This window comes from Cherax quadricarinatus, unplaced genomic scaffold (assembly GCF_038502225.1).
Source record: "Cherax quadricarinatus isolate ZL_2023a unplaced genomic scaffold, ASM3850222v1 Contig2610, whole genome shotgun sequence".
Taxonomy (NCBI): domain Eukaryota; kingdom Metazoa; phylum Arthropoda; class Malacostraca; order Decapoda; family Parastacidae; genus Cherax; species Cherax quadricarinatus.
This window is the reverse complement of record NW_027197636.1, coordinates 14,203-41,482: the sequence shown is the minus strand read 5'-3', so window position 1 is coordinate 41,482 and position 27,280 is coordinate 14,203. Positions and strand designations below refer to the sequence as shown.

Here is a 27,280-nt window from a genome sequence, read left to right as displayed (position 1 = left end):
GTACACACGCATATATACGAGTACACACGTACATGGTAATATTTTCCAATAGCAGAATCGCGGCTAAAATATTTTAAATGTCTTAAGGCAGACTAATGAGAAGGTAATAGTAGTGGTATTTCGTGGGCGTGGTGGTAAGAAGTTGGTTTATGGTTTTAGCGAGAGATTTTTGATATAACTAATGTGATGTTAACCGCTTGGACGCCAAGTTATCTTGCCAGGTGGTGTATGAAGTGGAGTAGTAGTAATAGTTTGAGCGGAGGGTGGAAGGAGCCACCAGGACCACTTGTTATTGTGTGTAGCACTAGAATTGTTGAAGTGAGCGTCGGTGAGTTGGTGGTTGGCCATTACACGTTTGATTTGAGCTCTGGTGGTGATGGCATGAGTTAGTTTAGGTAACAAGGTAACGTGCAGTGTAGCGCATTAATATGATGAAGGATAATTAATAGCATTAGTCAGAGGTGTAATGTGGAAGGTGAAGGTGAGTTAGATTCAGTTGAAGAACAGTTTCTGCAGGTGGAATAAGTTATTTATTTGTGGTATTTGCAAGATTGAATATTTAATTTGTCGGTATGTAAGTATGGTGTTGTAAATTAGTTGTAGGTATAAGAGCAGAGTTAAATTTGACGTTTTTGTCTAGTGTAGGAGTTTGGTGAGTAAATTGTTAGAATTAATGGAGGGGTTTCGATGCCAGAAATTTTAAGTAATTGTGTTTAGGAGTAGTAGGATATTTAAAGTAAAGGAATTTAAAGTGATAGATTATAGAGTTGTGGGAAACTATCAATGAGGGTGCAGCATTAGGGTTAAAAAGAGTGGTTATTACCGGGATACATCATGAATATGTTTAAAATATAATGTTGAAAATGAAGTTGCTAGTAATGGTAAATAAATTGATGAAGAAAGATAGTAGAGGGCAACGAGTGACTAGGTCTTTTAAGGTTTACTATAGAAATAGTAGGAGTGTAAGAAATTAGATGGATGAGGTAAGATTACTTGTAAGTGTAGGCAATATAGGTATTATTGGTAGTATAAGAGACGTAGTTAAACTTGAAAGATAGAGAAATACCTTACGAATGCAACAGTTATAAAGTATTCCACAGTGATAAGGTCAACAGGAAGGGTGGTGGAGTGGCGATGTAGGTCAGAGAGAATTAAAATTCTGAGATATGATATAAGATTAGAAAGATGGAATACTGAATCTATTTGTCGAGGGACGTGACAAAATAATTTTTTGTGTGATTTATAGGCCCCTCCCCCTAAACGTTGATAGGGAGTGCAGTAAGGTGTTATGGGAGGAAATTGATAAGGCATTTAGATATAGAAGTGTTGTGATAATGAGAGATTTGAAGTTTAGAGAAATTGATTTGACCAATATGAAGTGTAATGTTGAGTCTAGCGACTTTTTTGACACGGTTCAGGATTGCTTTTTCGAGGAGATTGTGACAGAAGCAATTAGAGGAAACAATGTGCTTGACTTTGTTTTTACCAACAAAGATTGAGTAATTAAAAATGTTGAGGTTAATGAAGAGTTTGGGGAAAGTGATGACAAATCACTTAGTTTGAATATATCATGGAATTGCCCAAATAACTAACTGGTGCAATCAAATGTGTCTTGTATTTTCGTTTGGCGGACTTGATGAGACTGAAAAATGAAATGGGTGTGATAAATTGGGATGTGAGTATGGGTCAGGTAGGTGGTGATGGCTATCAATATGACATTTTTCAGAGCATAGTGTAGGTGCCCAGACAAATTTTGTTTGGAGTAGGGAAATTAATGTAACGAAAATGATGGTAAATGGATGAAGAATAGATTAAGTCATTTGTGAAAAGAGACATATATAATGTTATGAAAAGAGGGGATGGGCAGTTTAGAAATGAATATATTCAAATAAAGAAAGGAATAAGAAAGGCAAAAAGGGAATTTTGAGGTTAATGTGGCAATGGATTCAAAGAGTAACCCAAAAGTGTTGTTTCAGATATACAGAAATAAGATTAGGGACAAGATTGGCTCGCTTGCGAGTAAGTGGTCAGATTAGTGACAGTGATAAGGATATGTGTGAAATTTTAAATAGTACTTACTTGCTATCAGTTTTCACCCAGGAAAATAGTATTGAAATTTCAGAAATAATGGGTTATGTCGAATAGGATAATAAAGTATGTACGATTACGGTAACTAGTGGCATGGTCCTCGGACAAATAGAGAAAGTGAAAGGCAACAAATCGCCAGGTCCTGATGGAGTGTTTGCAAAGGTGTTAAAGAAATGTAAAGAGGAACTTGGGGTACCTTTGGCTAATGTTTTTAACATATCACTACAAATTGGCATAGTGCCTGATAAGTGGAAAATGGCAAGTGTAATAATAGGTATTTAAGTTTGGTGACAGGTCCTTCCTTGGCTTTGAAGTATAGACCAATGGTATTTAAAAGCAAATTTCACTTGTCTTCATATCAGCGATATAGACTTTATTAAAGTATATGTAATAAAATATGTTTGAGCAGTACACCCACAACCCCTCCCCCCCTCCCTCTTTGACTGCAGATCATACTATTGTTTGAACGCAGGAAGGAATAATCAAAATGATTTAATTAAACCTTTAACATAGTATCTTGACGACAATAAATTTCATATTTAGTATAAGATGCATAGATTATATCAAGATGACAAATGATATATTGAAAAAAGAATACGAGATTGAAGTTATTATGACTATATAACTAAAAACCGTTTATATAATTATGGATGCCGTTATCCATGAGAGTATTACATATGATATAGTCACGGACTCGTATATTACATATTCTTATATATGCAGAAGTTGATACGTAATATCACCAGATTTTTTAAATTTATTTAAAAGTTATATCAGTGTCATAAATGCCCATTAGCTTAAATAAGAAAAAAAAAATATGGAATAAATTAATTTATTAAGCCTCGTTGAATCTCCATGTCCAATATAGACATTAATTAGGCACATTTTTGTGCAGGTGAAGTACGCATCACCCCCCCCCCCCTCTATTTAATTTTGATCATATTAGGCATGGTCATAGCATTGTTCACTGAACCTAGACAAATAAGCATGAATCTTAATTTAAGATTAGGACACGGTATATTGATGACCAGAAAGATATTTCCAATAGTGTAATATACATACTGTTTTGATTACATTGAGTAATTTTATAAATTGTCATGGAGATGAGGTTTATTGGAAGGTAATGATTTGTCACGTGGATTATAAGTAGGTGTTACATTCGCCATTTTCGACTTGTCAGGAAGTGTGGCAGTTTTTATTGATTGATATGTTGAAGAATAGGTAAAGGTATGGTAATTTTTTTATTTTTACATACTTTGAAGAAGGTTGCAAAGCAATATTTGATTGTGTGTGGATTTATTTGTTTATTTGTATGAGGAGCATGTCTGTAGTTATCGTAATGTTTTATAATTTATTATCGTCGTGTTGTACATAATGTGTTATTTCAAGAATATGGGTATTAATTTCCTAGGTGAAAAGTGAGAGGAAGTAGGTATTGAGAAATTTCTAAGTATATTTATCAGTGAGTGATGTTGTTAATTATGCTTATCTATCTTGTTGCTAATGTTAGTTTTGTATATGTGAAAGAAATATTTTTGATTAGTGTTTGAGTACTTTGTGAGTTATTCGTCTCTCGACCTGCGGGGAGAGAGGACGCTTCTACTGGTTCTCTTGCACGCCACCTGGTGAGGAAAACATAGTATTAGCACCAAGATGGCGGACCGACTGTACCGGCGCATAAATACTGTCTGCATTCAGCTGGTTAGAGGATCTTTAAGCAACGACACGATGAACGTTCTCCTGCCAAGCATTATCAGGGACTGTTATGGCATCCCCAATGAAGAGCTGTATGGTGTGGCACTGAATGGAATGTCAAGGGTCTTCGTGAAGTTCATGAGGGCTGACTTCTACTCTACCATCGTAGATGAATTTCAAGAACGACGGATGAGTATCAATTCGGCAGTGGAAGTATGCTTGCATGATGTGTCTAAGTATTTTACTTGGGTGAAGGTAAGGAATGTACCTTTTGAGGCAACAGCATACAGCATACAAGATGCGTTCAGTGGTTATGGAACTGTACACTCGACGAGCATGGGAATGTGGAGGGACGGCCCTTATGAGGGGATGCCGGAAGGATCCTGCACACTGAAAATGACCCTGAGGAGACCGATACCATCATATGTTACATTGCGTAACCATAGAACACAGGTTTTTGTACACTATGCGGGGCAGAGGAAGACGTGCCGTTTATGTGACTCTTATGAGCACATGGTGGCACAATGCCCCAGGAGACAGGAGCCTAGGCGTCAGGAGACAGCTGCTGTGGATACGCCATTAGAAGCCACGGATGTTATGACGGGTGAAGTGGAAAGACGGGGTACAGGCCTATGGAGTGAGGAGGTCGACAGGGCAGAGGTGGTTTTGGAGACGTGTGTTACACTACCAGTGGAAACGGGGGGGGAGGGAATATCGCCGTCAGACAGGCCGTTAGATAATGCAGAGTCAGCTCAGGACGGGATTTTGGAGGCTGTGCTGAAGGATTTTTTGGAAGAGTCGGAGCTTGGTGTGGAAAGTGATGTGAGGTCAGGTGATGACAAGGTGATGGATGAACAGAAGCAGGGTAAGGAAGACTTGAGTGAGGTTCGAAAGGAGAGCAATGTGGTGGTGGAGGTCCATCAAGAAGATGTGGTTGCAGAAGAAATGTATGTAGAGGGTAGCTCCCGCAAGAGATCAGCGGGGGCATCAGACATGGACGAGGTCCTCACACCAGCGCAGAGGCCTGGGAAGAAGATGTGGGCAGCTGTGGTTGCAAAGGCAAGTCAGGGAGGAGGGGGGGGGGGGCAATGGGAAGCTAGGTGGGAAGGGACAGGGAGGGGTTGGAGGGCAGGAACGAGGGATTGATAGAGAAGAACCGAGACCTATGAAAGGAGGACCAAGTAAGCCTCAGCGGCACAGGGGTAAGCCGCCATTCTTGTAAAATTCAGGTGTGTAACTTTCAATGTAAACGGTCTTAAAAACGAGGTCAAGAGGGTATGGTTAGAGTGGGTTTTGAGGAGATTTAGTATTGATGTCTGTTTTTTGCAGGAACATAACCATAGGTTAGGATGTGAGTTGTTGTTGAAAGGTTATAGGTTGTTTACATGTGATGCTTTGAGGTTGAAAGGAGGTGTGGCTGTGGCGGTAAAGGAGACCAGTCCTTTGCGTATCCTGGGTTGGGAGGAGGGGGGGGGTGGGAGGGTTGTCAGGGTGGATGGGTTTTGGGGGGCCAGGAGGGTTAGTTTTGTAGGTGTGTACATGCCAGCAACTAGTAACACTAGAGTGAAGGTGGATTTTGTACGCGAGGTTCTGGTATATCACTTGAGAGGTTTACCTGCTTTTACGGTGATTGGTGGGGATTGGAATTGTGTCATTAGGAAGGGTGATGTGGTTCCGAGGGGGGCGGGTTGTGTTTTGGGGGTTCTGCGGGATGTTTTGCGAGATGTTGGAGCAGTAGATGTGGTGGGAAGTAGGGGATATGGAGTGGAGCACACTTTTATTCGTAGGGGATATGAGGCACGGTTAGATAGGATTTATGTTAGGCAGGGCATAGGTGTGGAGAGGGTGAGGACTATCGATGTGGGTTTTTCTGATCATCGTGCTGTTATAGCAGATTTGAGGGTAGATGGCATAGTGAGGGTTTATGCAGGATATTGGAAATTAAATGTGAGGCTACTTAGGGAAGAGGGTGAACCTACGGGGTTTGAAGATTGGTGGAAATCCTTGTGGGAGACTAGGAATATGGAAATGGATTTGCTGGATTGGTGGGAAATGAGGGCTAAAGTTGAAATAGGGAAATTTTTTAAAGTACGGGGTAAGGAGATGGCTAGGTGGAGCTATGGCCTACAAAATTATCTTGAGGGTCAGTTAAATGACTGTTATGCAGAGGAACGTGTGGGGCGGAGTGAGGACATGGAACGTTTGCGAAATAGGTTGGCGGAAATTCACAATGAAAAATTTGAGGCAATTCGAGTTAGGGCAGGGTTGGAGGATGTCTTAAGGGGAGATAGGCCATCGGGTTTTGTATTAAGGAGGTTTAAGGAACGGCAGGCGAAGACCACCTTGGCGTATATTGAGGCAGGTACAGGGGGGGGTGGCTTTGAGGAGGGTCAAGGCCTATCCACCACGGAAAATATTAGTTTGTATGCAGATTTTTGGTTTAGGGAGAAGTGGAGGAGGGTTGGCAGGGGAGTGGGTGAGGGACGGTTTGGGGATGAAGGGTTTAATAGAGTATTAAGTGAGCAGGACAGTGACAGAATCGAGGGTAGTATTAATGTAGAGGAGGTGGAGGAGGCAGTTTTTGGGATGTGCCAGGGTAAAACCCCAGGCATAGACGGAATACCAAACGATTTTTATAGGTATCATTGGGGGAGTGTACGGCATTGTCTGGTGGGGGTTTTGAATTGTATGTTAAGTAGTGGGAGGATGGGGAAATCACAAAGAACGGGTGTCACGGTTTTAGTGCCCAAAAAGAAGGAATGCCGAGTTTTGAATGATTACCGTGCGATTACGTTAATGTGCTCGGATTACAAGATTTTTGCTAAGGTTTTGGGCAACAGAATGAGGAAAGTGTTGGGTTTAGTGTTACATAGGGGACAGTTGGGAATTCCGGGAAGAAGGATGAGGGATGGACATGGTTTGATTAGGGATTTTCTAGAGAGATGTACGGGAGGGGGAATACTAGGTTTAGATTGGGTGAATGCTTATGATTGCGTGGACAGAGATTTCTTAGGGGTTTGCTTAGAGAGGTTGGGGTTTCGGGAGGGGGTAGTGAGGTGGGTGAACACCCTGTATGATGGGGCAGAGGTGAGGGTACAGGTCAATGGGAGGTTGGGTGAAAGTGTACCAATGGAGAGAGGTTTGAGACAGGGCTGTCCGATGTCACAGCTGCTCTTTGCGTGTGTGCAGAATCCTTTTTATGAGTCTGTTGAGAGGGTAATGAACAATCAGGAGATGGAAGGGGGGTGCAAAGGGGGCATCGTTGGGTATGTGGATGATACTACTGTTTTGCTAAGGGGTAAGGAGGAGTTAAGGAGGGTGGGTAGAGTGATTCAGATGTTTGGTATGAATACCGGAATGAGAGTTAATACGGTGAAATCAAGGTTACTAGAGGTCGGTAATTGGATAGGGGGGGGCTTGGGGATAGGGTTAGGATGGACAGTGGTTGACAGAATCAAGGTATGTGGGATATGGTATTTGGCGGAAGTGCAGGCATGCAGAAGGGTAAATTCGGAGTCTGTCACGGGTAAGGTTTTAAGTAGACTAGGAGGTTTAAGTGCGAGGGACTTAGCTTTACATCAGAGGGTAGTGGTGGTAAATTCACTTGTCTATAGCAAGGTATGGGGGGTGGCAGAGGTTTTTCCCTTAGAGGTACGAGATATTGTGGAAATGCAGAGGAGGGTGCTGAAGTTTGTGTGGGGATTTGGGAGGGCATGGTTAAGTAAGGAGGTAGTTATGACGGATGTTCGGAGAGGGGGTTTAGGTTTGTTGCCTTTAGGACTGAGAGTAATGGCTGTATATATCAAGTGGAGGTATATGAGGGAAGGGGGTGTGAGGGGCGCTAAAGTAGGAAGAGTTATGGAGGAGGCACGTAAATGGTGGAGTGGGAAGGAATTGAGGGTTTGTGAAGATATGTTGAGATTTTTATTGACAGTGCAACAGGTGGATAAAATCAAAGTGAAACGGTTGGTGAGGGTAGTGAAAGGTCAAGGAATTATGCAAGGGGTAGCCGTGTATCCAACGTATGATTGGGGGGTTATTTGGAAAGATTTTAGTAAGCTTCGGATACCGGCTAGAGTAAGAGAATTAGTATATAGGTTTATCATGGGGATTCTGGCTTCCAAGGAGGTGTTACGTAGTATGGGGTTTGTGGAAGAGGCTTTTTGTCAGTTTTGTGGTGATGTTGAAACGGCGTTTCATGTGGTCTTTTTTTTGTACCTCCTTGGAGGGGGTGAGATCATGGATGGGTGGGGTTATCAGACTGTTGGGGGGGGGGTCGTTTGCCGCTTTTAAGGGCTTTACTACTGGATGTAAGGGGAGTTCCTAGGGATGTTGGAAGGGCTATAATGTATATCATAGTGGATTATCTGGACATTTCATGGGGAATGAGGGGATTAAGGGGTGATATGAGGATAAAAGCGTTGGCGGCCAGATTCTATAGGACGAAGTGTAGGAATAAGTTGGTTTATGGGGCGTCTTGGGAAAAAAGTTTCCCGGAAGGTTATAGGAATCTCACTGTGGGTTCCCTTAGGCGGGGTCCCTGAGGATGGACAAAGGAGTGGTCTCCTTATGGGGGGATGTAAAGGGGGGGGGGTTGTTTTTGGTTTATCTGGAACTGATGTAGTGTGTAAGAGGAAGGTAGTGAGAATTAGGTATGGATGGTAAGCCATGTTTCACGAGAATGTTTGTCATAGTGAGATATAAGTGTGGTTTCCAGGGTTACATTTCTAAGCCTGATGGTTATGTTCACTGGGTTTAAAATTTCCTTGAAAGCCAGGATACCGAGCCCTTAGGATCTCGTTTTTAAGTAATTAGATTGGCACGTTGGTATCAACACAAAATTTTTCTGAGATACGTGTCAGTTCTTTTGGGACTGGCACATTACAGCAGCCTTAGTCTTATAACTACTCTAGGTTTATTTTAGTCTCGGGTTCTTTAAATAATTTACATAGCCTAGTATTGTACCGCTACTGTGGCATGTGGTGTATTATCTTGTATTTTGAGTGTGAACTTCACTATATGCAAATGTTTTGAATGTTTGTAATTCATGGTTAACATTAATATTTGATATCATATTGGTGGTGTATATTCTTCTACTTATTACAGTGTATGTGTATAGGAATGTAATGTTTCATATCTGTTTTAGTCTGTAAATTTTGTGTTTTTGTCTTGTTCATGCACTACCAACTTTTAGGTTTTGATGAGGTCAGGGTATGACCTTTCATTAGGATAATTCAATGTATGTTATTTAGAACGGGGACTGTACATACGGGGAGGGGGGGGGTAGAAGTGTCAGCTGTGTCTGCACTGGCAATAATGATTATTATAAAAGGAGGGTTTATAGGTTATGTATATGGTTGTGGGGTTATGTATATGGTTGTAATATGGCCTTGATCTATGGTGTTCTTAAAATGTACCGGGATTGTGTACTAGAGGTTTTGTAATATCTAGTATGGTTTTTAATTTTATACTATAATCATTATTGTATTTGCTCTGTTTATAAAATTCTGTATTGTAAGGATGTGGAAGGTTGGGTTTTCAATATTGTGGTGTATGTGTTAGGTATGGTGCTCCTGTTTAGCCAAGTACTTGTGACATGCAAGTAAACTATATGTATTTTTTCTGTATACCGATCTGAGTTGTATATTAATTTAATTTATATATATGTATGTGTGTGTGTGTGTATGTGTATATATATATATGTATATATATATATATGTAAATATATATATATGTATGTGTATATATGTATTGTCATCAATACTAAGTACTTCTATAAAGTTACAGTGGATGTGGTTGGTTTTATTGACTAGTTTGTAATGTTGGTGTTTAATTTCATGTTCGGAGAGGTATGAAGTTCACTGTATGTACCATTTATTTTATTTTTCACCGTGGTTTGTTTTGTAAGTAATACAATGTATTATGTATATGCAGCTTTTAAATAAAATATATATTAAAAGATGGGGAGGTAGCAACGGGTACCAGCAGTGAGGTGCAGCCCAGCACCTGCTACAAGTGGCGAGTTGTTCACAGTAATGGGAGGCGCATCAGAGTAAGGAAAGTTAAGAGTGAAGATCTGAAGGTAGGAAATCGCTTCTCTGTTCTCCAGGATGAATGTACTTCAGTGGCCAGTGAAGGTAAGGGTACTACTGCCCCTGCTAATGAAGGTAAGCGCATTCTTGTGGTTGGTGACTCTCAGGTAAGATATGTTGACCGTGCTTTTTGTAATAGGAATAAGAAGATGAGAGATAGAGTGTGCTTCCCTGGAGCTGGTGTTGGGGACATTGTCAACAGACTGGATAATATCATGTCAGGTAATGGGAACAAGCCCATTATCTGTCTCAGTGCTGGTGGAAATGATATTGGGAAGGGTAGGAGAGAAGAGCTGCTAGATAAGTACAGGTCAGCTATAGATTTCATTAAGTCTAAGGGAGGGATCCCAATCATATGTAGCATCTTGCCTAGAAGGGGAGTAGGAAATGAATGGTTGTCTAGGGCAATTGGTGTAAATTGCTGGCTAGACAGATACTGCAAGGAACTTGCAATCCCATTCATTGACAACTGGAACAACTTTTATGGCAAACATGATATGTATGCAAGGGATGGGGTTCATCTCTCTGGGGCAGGGGTGGTAGCACTTGCAGACTCGATTGAGAAGGCCATTGGTGAAATGCCTATGATTTTAAACTGATGGAAGATAGAGGTATGGGTGTGTGTGGGAAACAAGCAGGTTGCAACACTAGGGTTGGAAACAGTAAATGTATAAAAGGCATTCAGCATGAAGTTATAAATAAAGACAATAGAACAGGTCAGAAAACAAAGGGGGACAGCAGAGGGCAGCAAGGGACTAGCTCCCTTAAGGTTTACTATACTAATAGCAGGAGTGTTAGAAATAAGATAGATGAGCTAAGATTAATTGCAAGTGCAGGAAACATAGATATTATTGCTATAACAGAGACCTGGCTCAATCTGAAAGATAGAGAGATGCCATCTGAATGTCACATACAAGGCTATAAATTATTCCACACTGACAGGGTCAACAGGAAAGGTGGTGGAGTAGCGATGTATGTCAGAGACAATTTAAATTGTTGTGTTAGACAAGATATTAAATTAGAAGCGTCAGCCACTGAATCTGTTTGGTTACAGCTTCTCGAGGGCCGAGAAAAACTAATTTTGGGTGTGATTTACAGGGCCCCAAATCTTGATAGGGAGTGCAGTAAACTTCTATGGGACGAAATTCGTAAGGCATCTACATACGAAAATGTTGTGCTAATGGGAGATTTCAACTATAGACAGATTGACTGGAGCAATTTGACAGGAAATTTAGAGTCGGGTGACTTTCTTGATACGATCCAGGATTGTTTTTTAAAACAGTTTGTGACAGAGCCAACTAGGGGAAATAACCTCCTTGACTTGGTTCTTGCCAGTAGGGAAACACTAATTAATAATCTTGAGGTTAATGATGAGCTTGGGGAGAGTGATCACAAATCACTCAGTTTTAACATATCATGGAATTCCCCTAATAATGGCAATCAAGTCTCCGTCCCTGACTTTCGCTTGGCTGATTTCATAGGACTGAAAAATTACTTAGGTGGGCTGAACTGGAATGACCTGACTAGGGGTCAGGTAGGTGGTGATGGTTGCCGATATGATGCTTTCCAGGGCATAGTTCTAGCTGCTCAGTCAAATTATGTTCCAAATAGGGAAATCAGATCAAACAAAAATGATCCTAAATGGATGAACAATAGATTAAAATATCTGATTGGTCAAAAGAGAGGCATATATAGGCAAATCAAAAGAGGAGAGGGGCAATTAAGAAATCGATATATTCAGTTAAAGAGAGAAATAAAAAAGGGAATTAGAAAAGCAAAAAGAGATTATGAGGTTAAAGTTGCAAGAGAATCGAAGACTAACCCAAAAGGATTCTTTCAGGTATACAGAAGTAAGATCAGGGACAAGATAGGCCCACTCAAAAGTTCCTCGGGTCAGCTCACTGACAGTGATAAGGAAATGTGTAGAATTTTTAACACATACTTCCTCTCAGTTTTTACACAGGAGGATACCAGTGATATTCCAGTAATGATAAATTATGTAGAACAGGACGATAATAAACTGTGCACTATTAGGGTCACAAGTGACATGGTCCTTAGGCAAATAGATAAATTAAAACCTAACAAATCCCCAGGCCCTGATGAACTGTATGCAAGGGTTCTAAAGGAATGTAAAGAGGAGCTTAGCACACCTTTGGCTAATCTTTTCAACATATCACTACAAACTGGCATGGTGCCAGATAAGTGGAAAATGGCAAATGTGATACCTATTTTCAAAACAGGTGACAGGTCCTTAGCTTCGAACTATAGACCAATAAGCCTAACCTCCATAGTGGGAAAATTTATGGAATCAATAATTGCCGAGGCAGTTCGTAGCCACCTTGAAAAGCATAAATTAATCAACGAATCTCAGCATGGTTTTACAAAGGGACGTTCCTGCCTTACGAATTTATTAACTTTTTTCACTAAGGTATTTGAGGAGGTAGATCATGGTAACGAATATGATATTGTGTATATGGACTTCAGTAAGGCTTTTGACAGGGTCCCACATCAGAGACTATTGAGGAAAATTAAAGCACATGGAATAGGAGGAGAAATTTTTTCCTGGATAGAGGCATGGTTGACAAATAGGCAGCAGAGAGTTTGCATAAATGGGGAGAAATCAGAGTGGGGAAGCGTCACGAGCGGTGTTCCACAGGGGTCAGTGTTGGGCCCCCTGCTGTTCACAATCTACATAAACGACATAGATGAGGGCATAAAGAGCGACATCGGCAAGTTTGCCGATGACACCAAAATAGGCCGTCGAATTCATTCTGACGAGGACATTCGAGCACTCCAGGAAGATTTGAATAGACTGATGCAGTGGTCGGAGAAGTGGCAGATGCAGTTTAATATAGACAAATGCAAAGTTCTAAATGTTGGACAGGACAATAACCATGCCACATATAAACTAAATAATGTAGATCTTAATATTACGGATTGCGAAAAAGATTTAGGAGTTCTGGTTAGCAGTAATCTGAAACCAAGACAACAGTGCATAAGTGTTCGCAATAAAGCTAATAGAATCCTTGGCTTCATATCAAGAAGCATAAATAATAGGAGTCCTCAGGTTGTTCTTCAACTCTATACATCCTTGGTTAGGCCTCATTTAGATTATGCTGCACAGTTTTGGTCACCGTATTACAGAATGGATATAAATTCTCTGGAAAATGTACAAAGGAGGATGACAAAGATGATCCCATGTATCAGAAACCTTCCCTATGAGGATAGACTAAGGGCCCTGAAACTGCACTCTCTAGAAAGACGTAGAATTAGGGGGGATATGATTGAGGTTTATAAGTGGAAGACAGGAATAAATAAAGGGGATGTAAATAGTGTGCTGATAATATCTAGCCTAGACAGGACTCGCAGCAATGGTTTTAAGTTGGAAAAATTCAGATTCAGGAGGGATATAGGAAAGTACTGGTTTGGTAATAGAGTTGTGGATGAGTGGAACAAACTCCCAAGTACCGTTATAGAGGCCAGAACGTTGTGTAGCTTTAAAAATAGGTTGGATAAATACATGAGTAGATGTGGGTGGGTGTGAGTTAGACCTGATAGCTTGTGCTAACGGGTCGGTTGCCGTGTTCCTCCCTTGAGTCAATGTGACCTGACCTGACTAGGTTGGGTGCATTGGCTTAAGCCGGTAGGGACTTGGACCTGCCTCGCATGGGCCAGTAGGCCTTCTGCAGTGTTCCTTCGTTCTTATGTTCTTATGTTCTTATACTATCTCCAGCGAGATGAAGGGCTTTCATAAAATAATTTTTTTTTGTTTTCAAAGAATGTCTGAGTTATTACTGAATGGGATTTTAAGTTTGTTTTATTTTTCTTGTCAGCAATTTTTAGCAATTGCCGTAGATGTGCATTAATTAGCTAATATAATTTTTTGTTGAAGGTGGTGTTTATTAGGTATGAATGGCATATTTCCTTTAGGTGTGTGTAAATATTTGTTTGGGTGATTTATACTTTGAGAGTAGTTTTATTTGATTTATTTCCCTTAATGTCATTATTGCCAGCATAAAGATGGATTTGTCATTATTGGACAATATTAGTGAAGCTGTTGCTAACTGACTGAGTGACTTATTGAGTGAATGTAAGTGACCAAGAGGAGGTGATGGAGCGGACACATGGTCTGTATGTTTGGTAGAAAAATGATGGTTGATATTTTTGTGAGAATGTATTGTTATTAAAATAATGTTAAATAACTAAGTCGATTATGATGGGAATGAGTGGTAAGTTCAAGGAGAGTATCCACTGAAGTTGAGTTGTGTTTAAGAGAACTTATTTTTTACGTAGAGAATTTGTTGACGGTGATTATATTTGTTATTGGTGAAGTTTGAAGAAACGTTTGGCAGTTAAAACGTCTGCCACTATCATTACTAGTGAGTATTTTTTGGATCAGTTTGAATGTTAATAATTTTATTTATATAATTTGACGTTTTTATTCATATTTTATTTTGTTACAGGTTGATGGAAGTTGAGGTGGTGTATTAAGATGAGTAATGTTTGATTATGTAAATTATTTATTGAAATATGTTTAAGGCATTTAGAGAGATGTTTATTTTGTTTTTTGTTTTTTCAGGTTGAAGTGAGTTGACGGTAGTATGGGTGATTGGCGGATTTTGGCAGAGGCGGCTATTATGGAGTGGTGTGTGGTTAATGTTGTAAGTATTAATTTTTGAAATTCAAAATGTTCACATAAATTTTTGTTATTGTAGGTTTTGGTGAGGTGTTTATTAGCGCGAGGACTGAGGGCTGACTGTGTGGCTGTTGTGTTTAAGATGAGTAATATTGTTTTAGAGAAGTCAGTGTTGATTGATTGCATTAAGGCTTGAAACTGAATAAACAATGAAGATCGCATCCCAGACTTTTCATTGTTAATTTTTGAGTTGGTATATATGTAATGTAGGAGTATTGTATACATTTGTGGTTTTTGAGGTGTTAATATTTGGGGAGGAGGTGGTGGTATTTTGGACGTAATGTCTGGTGTATGTATATAGTTTGAAAAAATACTAACAAAGAAAAAGAAATGATTATAGTGTTTAAGGAAGGTGATGGCAGTAAAGTAGATATTACTTATATATCGACTATAGAATTTATCTGGCGAGAAATGTCAATGTATTTGAATTATTTGTTTATTTTACAGGTTGTTGATGAATTAGCGGGCAAGTGTGAGTGACGGAGTTTGTTATAGGAAACAAGTGTAGAGTACTGCTGGTGGTGGTAGTGTTGGTGGTGATTATGCTGCTGCTGTGTATTAAGATAAGTAATGTTTTAGGTTTGTGTAAAGTGTTTATTTGAGAGTTATAGGGAGAATAGTGTTCCGGGGGTGAAGATAGTTTTTATTTGAGGAGAGAAAAATAACTTTGTATTAAGTTTTGAAACACGGAGCAAATAATGAAGGTCGCATCCTAGACTTGTCATTATTAGTTTTAGGAAAAGTGTATATGTAATGTGGGAGTTATGTATACATTTGTGGTGTTTGAAGTCTTAATATGCGTAATTGAGTTTTTTGTTTATATATTTTGTTTATAATGGTGGGTATTGATATATTTTAATAATATGTATAATTATTTTAAGTAAGTTTAAGATGTTGGATGGGGCAAGTGTGAATGTATTTGAAGTTTTATAATTGATATGTTTAATGAATTTATTTTGTATTTCAGGTTGGTGAAGGTGATGAAGAATTTACGTCTGAGGAAGTGACTGACCGATTTTTATGTGCTGTATATTTTGTATGTATTTGTTGTTAATTTTTAAAGTGACAATGTTTGAAGAAATAATGTGAAATGTTTGTAGATATTTATTTTTAAATTAATATAGTAAATAAAATATTTGAAATATTTGTTGCAGGTTTTGGTTTTGCCGAGGTATTTGATGGAAGACTGAGTAAAGGTTGTTATTAGTTGTGATGTTTAAGATGAGTAAAGTTATTTTTTGTTTTAATTTTTTTGGTAAAGATTAACTATTTATGTATGGAGTAGATTTAGTTGAAGATAATTATGGATTGAGCAATAAATTTAGTTTAGAGTGTATTAAAGCTTGAAACCTTGACTAAATAATGAGGGTCGCATCCTAGACTTGTCATTGTTAGTTTTTGAACAAGTATATATGTAATGTGGGAGTTATGTATATATTTGTGGTGTTTTGAAGTCTTAATATGTGTAGTGGAGTTGTATATGAAAAATTGAGGGATTTGATGAGAGAAATATCAATATTATTGAATGTTGTAGAGAGGATTCGATTGAGTTTGGTTGAGGCAGCGAGTATAATGAGTTATTATTGAAAGGCGTGTATTAACATTTATTTTAAATATAAAATATTTGTTAATAATTGTTGATATATTGTTTATTAATGGATATGTTTTTATTTTTCAGGTTTGAGGTTGTGGGGTGACTGACTTTGTTAGAGGCAGCGAGTAGAAGGAATTAATGTTGAAAGGTGTGTATTTATGGTTTTATTTTTTGTAAGTGTTGAAAATAATTATGTTTAGTAATATTTATTTGTATTTCAGGTATGTGAAGGTGACGACTAATTGGTGGCTGATTGAATCAATGATTGTTGTGTAGAGGCAGAGTGTGATGATGTTTTAGCGGGAAGACTGACTGAGTGAAGGGAGCTGTTAGTGTTTTATTTAAAGTTGAGTATTAATATTTATTGATGAGCGTCTGGAAAATAAAGTAACTTTTTTTGCATTTATGGTTGAAACACTGAATAAATAATGATAGTCGTATCCCAGACTTGTCATTATTAATTTTAGAGCAAGTGTATATGTAATGTGGGAGTTATGTATATATTTTTTGTTTGAGGTATTAATACTTGTTGAGTTAAGTTAATTTTTTTTTGAGATAATGGCAGGTATACATGTAGTATCTGATAATTTATTTGTATTAGATATTAATTTGTAAAAAATGAGTTTTTAGTGAGTGAAATGTCAGTAATGTATTTTAAATGATTGTTTATATTTTTAAGTATTAGTAATTTTAATTTTTTTTTTTTTGTTGCAGGTTAATAGAGATGGAGGACGAGAGTTTTTGATATGGTGATTGATTGGTACTGATTAGCAGAGGCGGAGAGAATTGAGGAGCTAATAGTGAAAAGTTAAGTATTAATAATTTTAGTTTAAGAAATAGATATTAAGTAAATATAAATAATTTGATGATAGAAGTACAAAGAAATCGAGTGAGTTATTTTATAAGATAAGATTCCAAAGGGGCTTTTATGCATAGCATTAATGGTGAGGCTTAAGATGAAGTTAAAGTAAATAAACAGTAAATATTTTAATAGATGTTAAGAATTAGAATCAAGTATTTGAAAGAGATGTTATATGGTTATTATTTAGCTATGGATTGAGTGTAATAGTGTTAAGTAATATAATGCAAATAATAATTGTTTAACCTCTCTCAAAATATTAAATATTATTTTTGAGTAATTTTTAAGAGTAGTTTAGTAAATTGATGAAGTATTGGTCAAAGTTTGAATAGGTTATGTAAACTGGAATAATTGGTTTTGTTAAAGTTAGTTATTGAGAAAATTGTTTATAATTGAAATGTAAAATATCAGTTTATTTTTATAGGTTTTTGGAAGCGTGCGTGGCGGTGATGGTGGCAGCAAGAGCGGCGTTGGTCAATTTGATGTAGATCATGTTAGAGGGAGGGAATTAATCAATTGTTAGACTATTTGAAGATAATTAGTTATTGAATCTAAGTGAGGTATAATAGGTTTTGGTGAATTGTGGACTGAGCATTGTGAAAGCCATATTGACTTTAATCACTGAAGGAGTGAAGATACTGCTGGTGTCCAGACCAACTTTAGACTAATAGCTACAAACATAATTAATGATGAAGGTCGCATCCCAGACTTTTCATTGTTAATATGACTGCAAGTGTATATATAATGTGGGAGTTTATATACGTTTGTGGTGTTTGAGTCATTACGTTGAGGCTTGTGTTTTGGAAATACCGGGTATTCATGTACTGTGGATGGGTTTATTTGTCGCTGTGAAATGGTTAGTAACATTGTTTGTGAAACATGATACCAATAAATAGAATAATTATGTTTTATAGGGTTTATTATAATGAAGGGGAAGTGGTAGGATTATAGAACTTGTGTAGATTCAATTCCCAAAATGAAGAAACCTTATATGAGGCATATATATGATATATTGTAATGAAATCTTTTAATAAAAAAAAAAAATTAATTGTATTTTTTGTGTAGTTGAAATTTGTTGAGAATGTTAAAAAGTAAAATATTTGTTATGGAAATTGACAAATGAAATGTTAGATTTAGTTATCTACAGAAATTTGAAAATAAACATTATGAAAATGTTTATTAAAATTGAAACAAAAAATAATTAGCATTAGTGGAATGTGAAGAATTTGTAAAAGATGTTCAAATAAGTTTAATAGTTAATTTTTATATAATGTTTTTTTTTTGCACAATATTCTATTCAAAGTAATAAATGTCATGAGAATAATGAAGTGAAAATGTCATATGTGAATAGAGAAATTAGTTTTGAGATTAGGTGCAGTATTAGCAATGGTAAATTAAAAGTTAATATTACAGCAAATGATTTTTAGTAATAATGAGGCCAATAAATTGAAATAACATGTTTGAAGCAAATAAACATACCGAGAATTTTTTGTAATAAAAGATAGAAATGATCAAAATAGGAATTGAATGTTTAATTCAAATAGCTATGACTGACAATAAGAAATTATTATTATAATCAAGGGGGAATTGCCAATCTTGGAGGATTATACAGTGCCTTGGGGGGTGATGTGGAAGGCATTCAGGCTTAATTCGGGGAACTGGAGCACCGATCCAATTCCCTAAATCAAGAGCCCCTCACCAACATGAATGTATTCAGTAATTAGAACAATTGTAAAAACAAAAATTTGAAATATGAGAAAACTACTTTTATCACAATCAAGGATGAGAGGAAAGTAAAATAATTCAAATCAATTTATTAAAGTAAAAAGTAAGTTAATACAAATAAGTTATAAATACATCATGAATCATAGTGACTAAATTTCTTATAATAACTTTTAGTTTGTGGTTGATTTTTTATTAATTGAAGATCACTTGTCAGAGGCAACAACAATATTTGAAACATTAGAATGCCTGATTATTCATAATGCTTCAAATTTATTAGAAATCTTTAACAATGTACACAATTGATCAAACATTAACCTGGGAAGTGAACTCTTTTCCACTCCCTTCTTTCATAGAGAGAGAGTATCAAGAGGGGGGGGGGAGGGTGGAAACCTTGACACAATGGAATAGCTCACATGAAAACTTGGGAGCGCAAGCTTTTTATGGCATCAGTGCCGCTTACATCTCCTCACCCACCTCCCAACCCCCCTAGTGGCCAGAGAAACTAATCCTAATTGAAACATTTACGACAAGTGTGGGGGGATTGAATTGTGATGAATTTAACAAACAAAATGACAAAGCTGCTACGAGATTGTTAATGAATAGAAAAAATGAGTGGGTGCTATTATTTTTAATCACGATTTACAGTTATCACGACGTGAGTGAAAATAATTTCAGTCCAAAAACTTTCCCAAAGTTTTTGACAAATATTTTTTTGGCTGTGCGAAGGTGACAAAATTTCACAAGTGTAAAAATTATTGTTTCATTGTGCCGAGAAAAAACTTTTATCAATTAGTGGCAGTTTGGAGGTGTTCTATTTGTCTAATGATGAGTGAGACTTCAGTGGGATTAGTTTTATATCTTTTAGTAAATTATTTTGTTAATTAAGCCTACTTCCTCCCAGCCAAATTTGCATAATCGGGTTAAATTCGTGAGCGTTACACCCAAATTTACACATGCACTAATTTGTGTAAAAATATAAGAAAGAATGGGGTGTCTATGTGGTCAGTGTGGAGTATAAAAAAAAATCCTGCAGCACACACTACATAATGAGGACAAACCAAAATTTGACCGTGTTTTTGGTTTAAAGAGCGACTTTCCATTTACGTATTTTCCGTATGGTATTTGTATTTATATTTTTTCTTGTCTCATTTTATAGAATGGAAGACATATTACAGAAATTGAGATTCATTCAATAGGACAAAATGGAGTTCTAGTTACATTATGAAGGCCTGGCTGTTTCAGAGGCTTTTGCTGTCATTTACGACATCCCGTCTTGCCACGGTATGCTTGCTTAACTACATACACTTAAAAAACAAACATATCAAACACCCCCCCCTCCTCTCTCCAGAGGGCTGCCAGTTCGGACCACAAAGCGGCTGAAAAATATGTGCAGGAATTCAAGGAGTACATAGAAACTGAAGGACTGAAACCTGAACAAGTGTTTAATTGTGATGAAACAGGCCTGTTCTGGAAGAAAATGCCAAGCAGGACCTACATTACTCAGGAGGAAAAGGCACTCCCAGGACATAAGCCTATGAAAGACAGGCTTACTTTGTTGATGTGTGCCAATGCTACTGGTGATTGCAAAGTGAAGCCTTTATTAGTGTATCACTCTGAAACTCCCAGAGCGTTCAGGCAAAAGAATGTCCTCAAGGATAATTTGTGTGTGCTGTGGAGGGCAAACAGTAAGGCATGGGTCACTAGGGACTTTTTCTATAACTGGTTACACCATGCATTTGCCCCCAATGTGAAAGATTACCTAACTGAAAAGAAATTAGAACTTAAGTGCCTCCTGGTGTTAGACAATGCCCCTGGTCATCCTACAGACGTGGCAGAGCGACTTTATGGGGACATGAGCTTCATTAAGGTGAAGTTTTTGCCTCCTAATACCACTCCTCTCCTGCAGCCCATGGACCAGCAGGTTATTTCCAACTTCAAGAAACTGTACACAAAAGCTCTGTTTGAAAGGTGCTTTGTAATGACCTCAGAAACTCAACTGACTCTAAGAGAGTTTTGGAGAGATCACTTTAATATCCTCAATTGTGTAAACCTTATAGGTAAGGCTTGGGAGGGAGTGACTAAGAGGACCTTGAACTCTGCTTGGAAGAAACTGTGGCCAGAATGTGTAGACAAAAGGGATTTTGAAGGGTTTGAGGCTAACCCTGAGAATCCTGTGCCAGTTGAGGAATCCATTGTGGCATTGGGAAAGTCCTTGGGGTTGGAGGTTAGTGGGGAGGATGTGGAAGAGTTGGTGGAGGAGGACAATGAAGAACTAACCACTGATGAGCTGATAGATCAACTTCAAGAGCAAGAGGCCAGACCTGAGGAAACTGGTTCAGAGGAGGGGAAAGAGAAATTGAAGAAGTTGCCTACTTCAAAGATTAAGGAAATGTGTGGAATGTGGCTTGAAGTGCAAACCTTTTTGGATGAAAATCACCCTCACACAGCTATTGCAAGCCGTGCTGGTGACTATTACACTGACAATGTTGTGAAACACTTTAGGAAAGTCATAAAGGAACGAGAGGTACAGGCCACTATGGACAGATATGTTGTGCGAAAGAAGTCCAGTGACTCAAGCTGGTCCTAGTGGCATTAAAAGAAGAAGGGAAGTAACCCCAGAAAAGGACTTGCTATCTCAAGTCCTAATGGAAGGGGATTCCCCTTCTAAACACTAAGACTAATGCTCTCCCCTCCTCCCATCCAATCAATCATCACCAGATCTTCAATAAAAGTAAGTGTCATGTAATTGTGCATGCCTTTTTCAGTTTGTGTGTATTAAAATTAACATTTCATGTGGTAAAAAAAAATTTTTTTCATACTTTTGGGTGTCTTGCACGGATTAATTTTATTTCCATTATTTCTTATGGGGAAAATTCATTCGCATAACGATCTTGCATTTCGCATAACATGAGCCCTCTTGCACGGATTAAAATCGTTAACCGGGGGTCCACTCTATATATATATATATATATATATATATATATATATATATATAAAATAATATATATACAGTGGACCCCCGCATAGCGAACTTAATCCGTGCAAGAGGGCTGGTCGTTATGCGAAATGTTCGCTATGCGAATTAATTTTCCCCATAAGAAATAATGGAAATAAAATTAATCCGTGCAAGACACCCAAAAGTATGAAAAAAAAATTTTTTTACCACAAAAAAATGTTAATTTTAGTACACACAAACTGAAAAAGGCATGCACAATTACATGACACTTACTTTTATTGAAGATCTGGTGATGATTGATGGGATGGGAGGAGGGGAGAGAGAGTGTTAGTGTTTAGAAGGGGAATCCCCTTCCATTAGGACTTGAGGTAGCAAGTCCTTTTCTGGGGTTACTTCCCTTCTTCTTTTAATGCCACTAGGACCAGCTTCAGAGTCACTGGACTTCTTTCGCACAACATATCTGTCCATAGTGGCCTGTACCTCTCGTTCCTTTATGATTTGTCTAAAGTGGTTCACAACAGTGTCATTGTAACAGTCACCAGCACGGCTTGCAATAGCTGTGTGAGGGTGATTTTCATCAAAAAAGGTTTGCACTTCAAGCCATTTTGCACACATTTCCTTAATCTTTGAAGTAGGCAATTCCTTCAATTTCTCTCTCCCCTCCTTTGAACCAGTTTCCCCAGGTCTGGCCTCTTGCTCTTGAAGTTGATCTATCAGCTCATCAGTGGTTAGTTCTTCATTGTCCTCCTCCACCAACTCTTCCACATCCTCCCCACTAACCTCCAACCCCAAGGACTTCCCCAATTCCACAATTGATTCCTCAACTGGTATACTACTCCTCTCAGGGTTAGCCTCAAACCCTTCAAAATCCCTTTTGTCTACACATTCTGGCCACAGTTTCTTCCAAGCAGAGTTCAAGGTTCTCTTAGTCACTCCCTCCCAAGCCTTACCTATAAGGTTTACACAATTGAGGATATTAAAGTGATCCTTCCAAAACTCTTTTAGAGTCAATCGAGTGTCTGTGGTCACTTCAAAGCACTTTTGAAACAGAGCTTTTGTGTACAGTTTCTTGAAGTTGGAAATGACCTGCTGGTCCATGGGCTGCAGGAGAGGAGTGGTATTAGGAGGCAAAAACTTCACCTTAATGAAGCTCATGTCCCCATAAAGTCGCTCTGCCACGTCTGTAGGATGACCAGGGGCATTGTCTAACACCAGGAGGCACTTAAGGTCTAATTTCTTTTCAGTTAGGTAATCTTTCACATTGGGGGCAAATGCATGGTGTAACCAGTTATAGAAAAATTCCCTAGTGACCCATGCCTTACTGTTTGCCCTCCACAGCACACACAAATTATCCTTGAGGACATTCTTTTGCCTGAACGCTCTGGGAGTTTCAGAGTGATACACTAATAAAGGCTTAACTTTGCAATCACCACTAGCATTGGCACACATCAACAAAGTAAGCCTGTCTTTCATAGGCTTATGTCCTGGGAGTGCCTTTTCCTCCTGAGTAATGTAGGTCCTGCTTGGCATTTTCTTCCAGAACAGGCCTGTTTCATCACAATTAAACACTTGTTCAGGTTCCAGTCCTTCAGTTTCTATGTACTCCTTGAATTCATGCACATATTTTTCAGCCGCTTTGTGGTCCGAACTGGCAGCCTCACCATGCCGTATCACACTATGGATGCCACTACGCTTCTTAAATCTCTCAAACCAACCTTTGCTGGCCTTAAATTCACTCACATCATCACTAGTTGCAGGCATTTTTTTAATTAAATCGTCATGCAACTTCCTAGCCTTTTCACATATGATCGCTTGAGAGACGCTATCTCCTGCTAGCTGTTTTTCATTTATCCACACCAATAAGAGTCTCTCAACATCTTCCATCACTTGCGATCTTTGTTTCGAAAACACAGTTAAACCTTTGGCAACAACAGCTTCCTTGATTGCCGTTTTCTTGCCCACAATAGAAGCGATGGTTGATTTTGGTTTCTTGTACAACCTGACCAGGTCGGTGATACGTACTCCACTTTCATACTTATCAATGATCTCTTTCTTCATTTCAATGGGTATTCTTACCCTTTGAGGTGTAGGGTTGGCACTAGAAGCTTTCTTGGGGCCCATGGTCACTTATTTTCCAGAAACAGCACCGAAAACACTGTAATAATACGAAATATTCCGAGTGTATGCTTGAATGTTACCGCGGAGGCTGGCTGGTAAACAATGGGACGGGCGGCACATGTGAGGCTGGCTGAGGGCGCACATTGGACGCGTCTCGGACGAAGGCCGCTGAGCGGGTTTTTGTCCACTATGCGGGGCAAAATTTTAGCGAACAAAGCGTTCGCTATGCGGATTTATATGCCCTCAAAGTCATTCCATTTTCTTCCAGTCTCTCTAAATGTCTAAGGCACCTCAGCAACCCCTTCTCTGACCACTGAATAAAACTTTTAGTAACCCCGCACCTCCTTTTAATCCCCAAACTACAGATTCTCTGCATTATATTCACCACACATTGCCCTCAGACATGACATCTCCACCCTTCTCCTTGTTGCAGCATTCACGACCCATGCTTCACACCCGTATATGAGTGTGGGTATAACAATACCTTCATACATTTCCCTCTTTGCTTCCACGTACAAAGTTCTTTGTCTCCACACACTCCTCGCCCTTTTCCCATCCTCAGTTCTACGATTCACGTCGTCTTCCGATAACGAGTCCACTCCCAAATATCTGAAGACATTCACCTCCTCATCCAAACTCTTTCCCTCCAATCTAATATCCACTTATTCATTGCCTAAATTTTTGTTATCCTTATCACCTTGCTCTTTCCTACATTTCTCAGTAGGACCAGTAACCAGTTACCAGTATCAGTAGTGACTCACTACCAACCATCTGTGTCAATCATTTGTTATTCACTGTTGCATCTGACCTTGGCATGTTTTTGAATGCCGCTCACTCCTAGACGTCATTCGTGAGGCAGTCTAAAGATAGGGAGCAGAGATGGGTGAGCGGCATTCAAAAACACGCAAAGGTCAGCCCCAACAGTGAATAACGAGGGATTCACACAGACAGTTGGTAGTGAGTCACTACTGACACTGGTAACTGGTATGGTACTACTAAAACGTTCACTTTTAATTTCCTTCTTTTACACGACCTACCAAACTCGTTCTCCAACCTCTGCACCTACATTTTTAATTAAAAACTTGTTGCGACTGGGAGTTGGCTACATGTATTATTCCCATGGAGAATCACTAAGACTGCAGAGGTTATTCAGTAACCGACAAACAGCATGTAATCGGACTTTATATAAAATAGTGGAGGGCTGCTTCAATTCCTTAAATCAAAAGCCCTTCAAGATATCCACTTAGAGGGTAGTTCACAATGCAAAGAAACACACACAAAAATAAAGATAAGAAATGCTCTATATTTTTAGTGTGTTACTGAGGTCCTCTTCAGCAGACTCCTGAAAAAGGCCTCTGCACCGAGGCAAAATATATGTATGCTATTCCTAAGACAAAGGAAATCCTACCAGAGACAAAAACAGTAAGAATGGTAGTCAGTACATGTACACCTCCAGATAAAGTATTTATTATGTTATGTTGCACTATTCTTATATTCTGTCTTATTTATTCCATGCGGGCTATTACATTCACTGCAAAGTACATACTCAACCTGCATGGGTCATATGGACCTTAGAGAATGGAAGGTAATCAGGTCTGATGCCAAGTGGGAACAAATCTCTTAATGGTTCTGTTTATTACCTTCCCCATGGCCAGTCTCAGACCATGCTTCCTAGCTTGAAAATGATGTGTATAGTGAATGTAAGCAGAGGTTTGCAAGACACACCTGTCATTTTACCTGTTCATGAGACAAAGTACAGAACATCAATCCAACCTCAGCTGTAATGCCTTAATTTGTTTTTTGTATACCTTTTTTTGTCCATGAATATAAGCAAATAATAATTGTTGCTACTGTAGTCTTAAGTCAGGCTTAACCTTGCCCAAAATACTACTCTGTATAACCATGGGCTTTGTCCGTGCAGAATCAAATGTTGCCCGTCTCTATACAAACGTTGCATCGTGTGGAAATTTGACCTTGATTTTTTTTAACACGTCAGCCATGTCCCACCAAGGCAGGGTGATCCAAGAGAGAATAATACTCTCACCATCATTCGACACTCTCACCATCATTCACGCATAATCGCTGCCTTTGCCGAGGTGCTCGGATATGGCAGTTTACATGTCACTCCAAACGGCCAACATCCCAAACCCCTCCTTCAAATTAAGTGCAGGCACTGTGCTTCCCACCTCCAGGACTTAAAGTCCAGTTAACCAGTTTCCATGAAACCCTTCACAAAATATTACCCTGCTCACACTCCAACAGCTCATCAGCTCCCAAAAACAATTTTACATATTTTTAACATTTTAAAATTACTAGTCAATGCGACAGGTTCGAACCAATGAACTTGGACGAGAGACAAGAGAGCGAATGCACCGGGCCGTGTGGCCGGTACAAACTGAATGAGATTCTATTTCGCAGTCATCTGACAGGATGGTAGTTCCTCCCTCGATGGCTGCTACCAATCTATAACCTGTGAGCATTGGTTCTTTGGATTAATCTCCATCCTTTCACAAGTAGCAAAAGACCACCTGTGAAATGTCTAAACATGGCTTCACTTGTACTCTGCATAACCATGGCCTTAAACACAGACTCCAGTGTCACCTATTTCTGTATCAACACTGCATCGTGTTGAAATAAACTTGTACATATAAATTTATATCTACTAACATAAAATGATAACGTACGTTCAAGAAGAGTACGTACGTACTTTTCGTGAAGAGTACGTACAAGTGTGAAGAGCCCGTCAATTTATGAAGAGTACGTACAAGCATGAAGAGCACGTAAATTTATGAAGAGTACATATGAGCACAAAGAGCACGTAAATTCGTGAAGAGCACATACGGGCATGAAGAGTCTCTGGGATGAACAAGGCTTGTAGAGTTTCCTCCATGCTGATGCATCTTGTCCTGGTGGGAAGGTGATGCTGTGAATGTTTTGAGATAGATTCTCTCCCTCACTTCTGCTGGCCACGATGCATGCTGTAACATAACCACTATGACAAAATTTGATAAGACAAGTGAAAGCCAAATTTCAAAGCATCTCTGAATTTTGGGGGATCTTTCATCAGAGCCAAATTTAAAAAAAAAATTATAAAAAAAGGTCACGTACAGGAGAGAAACATTATGATGGTCCATCCTGCATCACTGTCAATAATCAAGAAGCAATCGAAGCTTTGTTATAAGGCTCCTCCACTAAGTGCAGGTTACTGGCATATTGTTTCTGCCACAGTATTTTGACTTATTATTCTTCTTCTTTAGAAAAAACAAGAAAAAACAGAAGGGTCTTACCAGAGGCTCATGTTGAGAACATTTCTGACATACAGTCAAGTTTCAACATAATGAACTAATAGGGGGAATTTTCCAAGCATCTTACATCAGAAAAATGTAAAACAACAAAAAAAAAATAAGTGGAAAAAGCACTAAATTATGTATTATACTGTATACCTAATATAGTACAC

At 38.6% G+C, this 27,280-nt stretch overlaps 1 long non-coding RNA gene across 5 annotated transcripts; it reads left to right on the top strand.

Annotated features, from left to right (window-relative positions):
• Window positions 1-373: 373 nt before the first annotated feature.
• On the top strand, window positions 374-18,072 carry LOC138851890 (uncharacterized). 5 transcript variants are annotated; one of them, XR_011391480.1, is made up of 9 exons: window positions 374-570; window positions 14,339-14,354; window positions 14,455-14,536; window positions 15,019-15,043; window positions 15,539-15,607; window positions 15,726-16,313; window positions 16,387-16,511; window positions 16,880-16,972; window positions 17,449-18,072. It is a non-coding gene; the product is annotated as an uncharacterized lncRNA (long non-coding RNA). The 5 variants fall into 5 exon arrangements; XR_011391482.1 differs by lacking the exon at window positions 14,339-14,354; XR_011391479.1 differs by having other exon boundaries at window positions 15,019-15,607.
• Window positions 18,073-27,280: the final 9,208 nt, after the last annotated feature.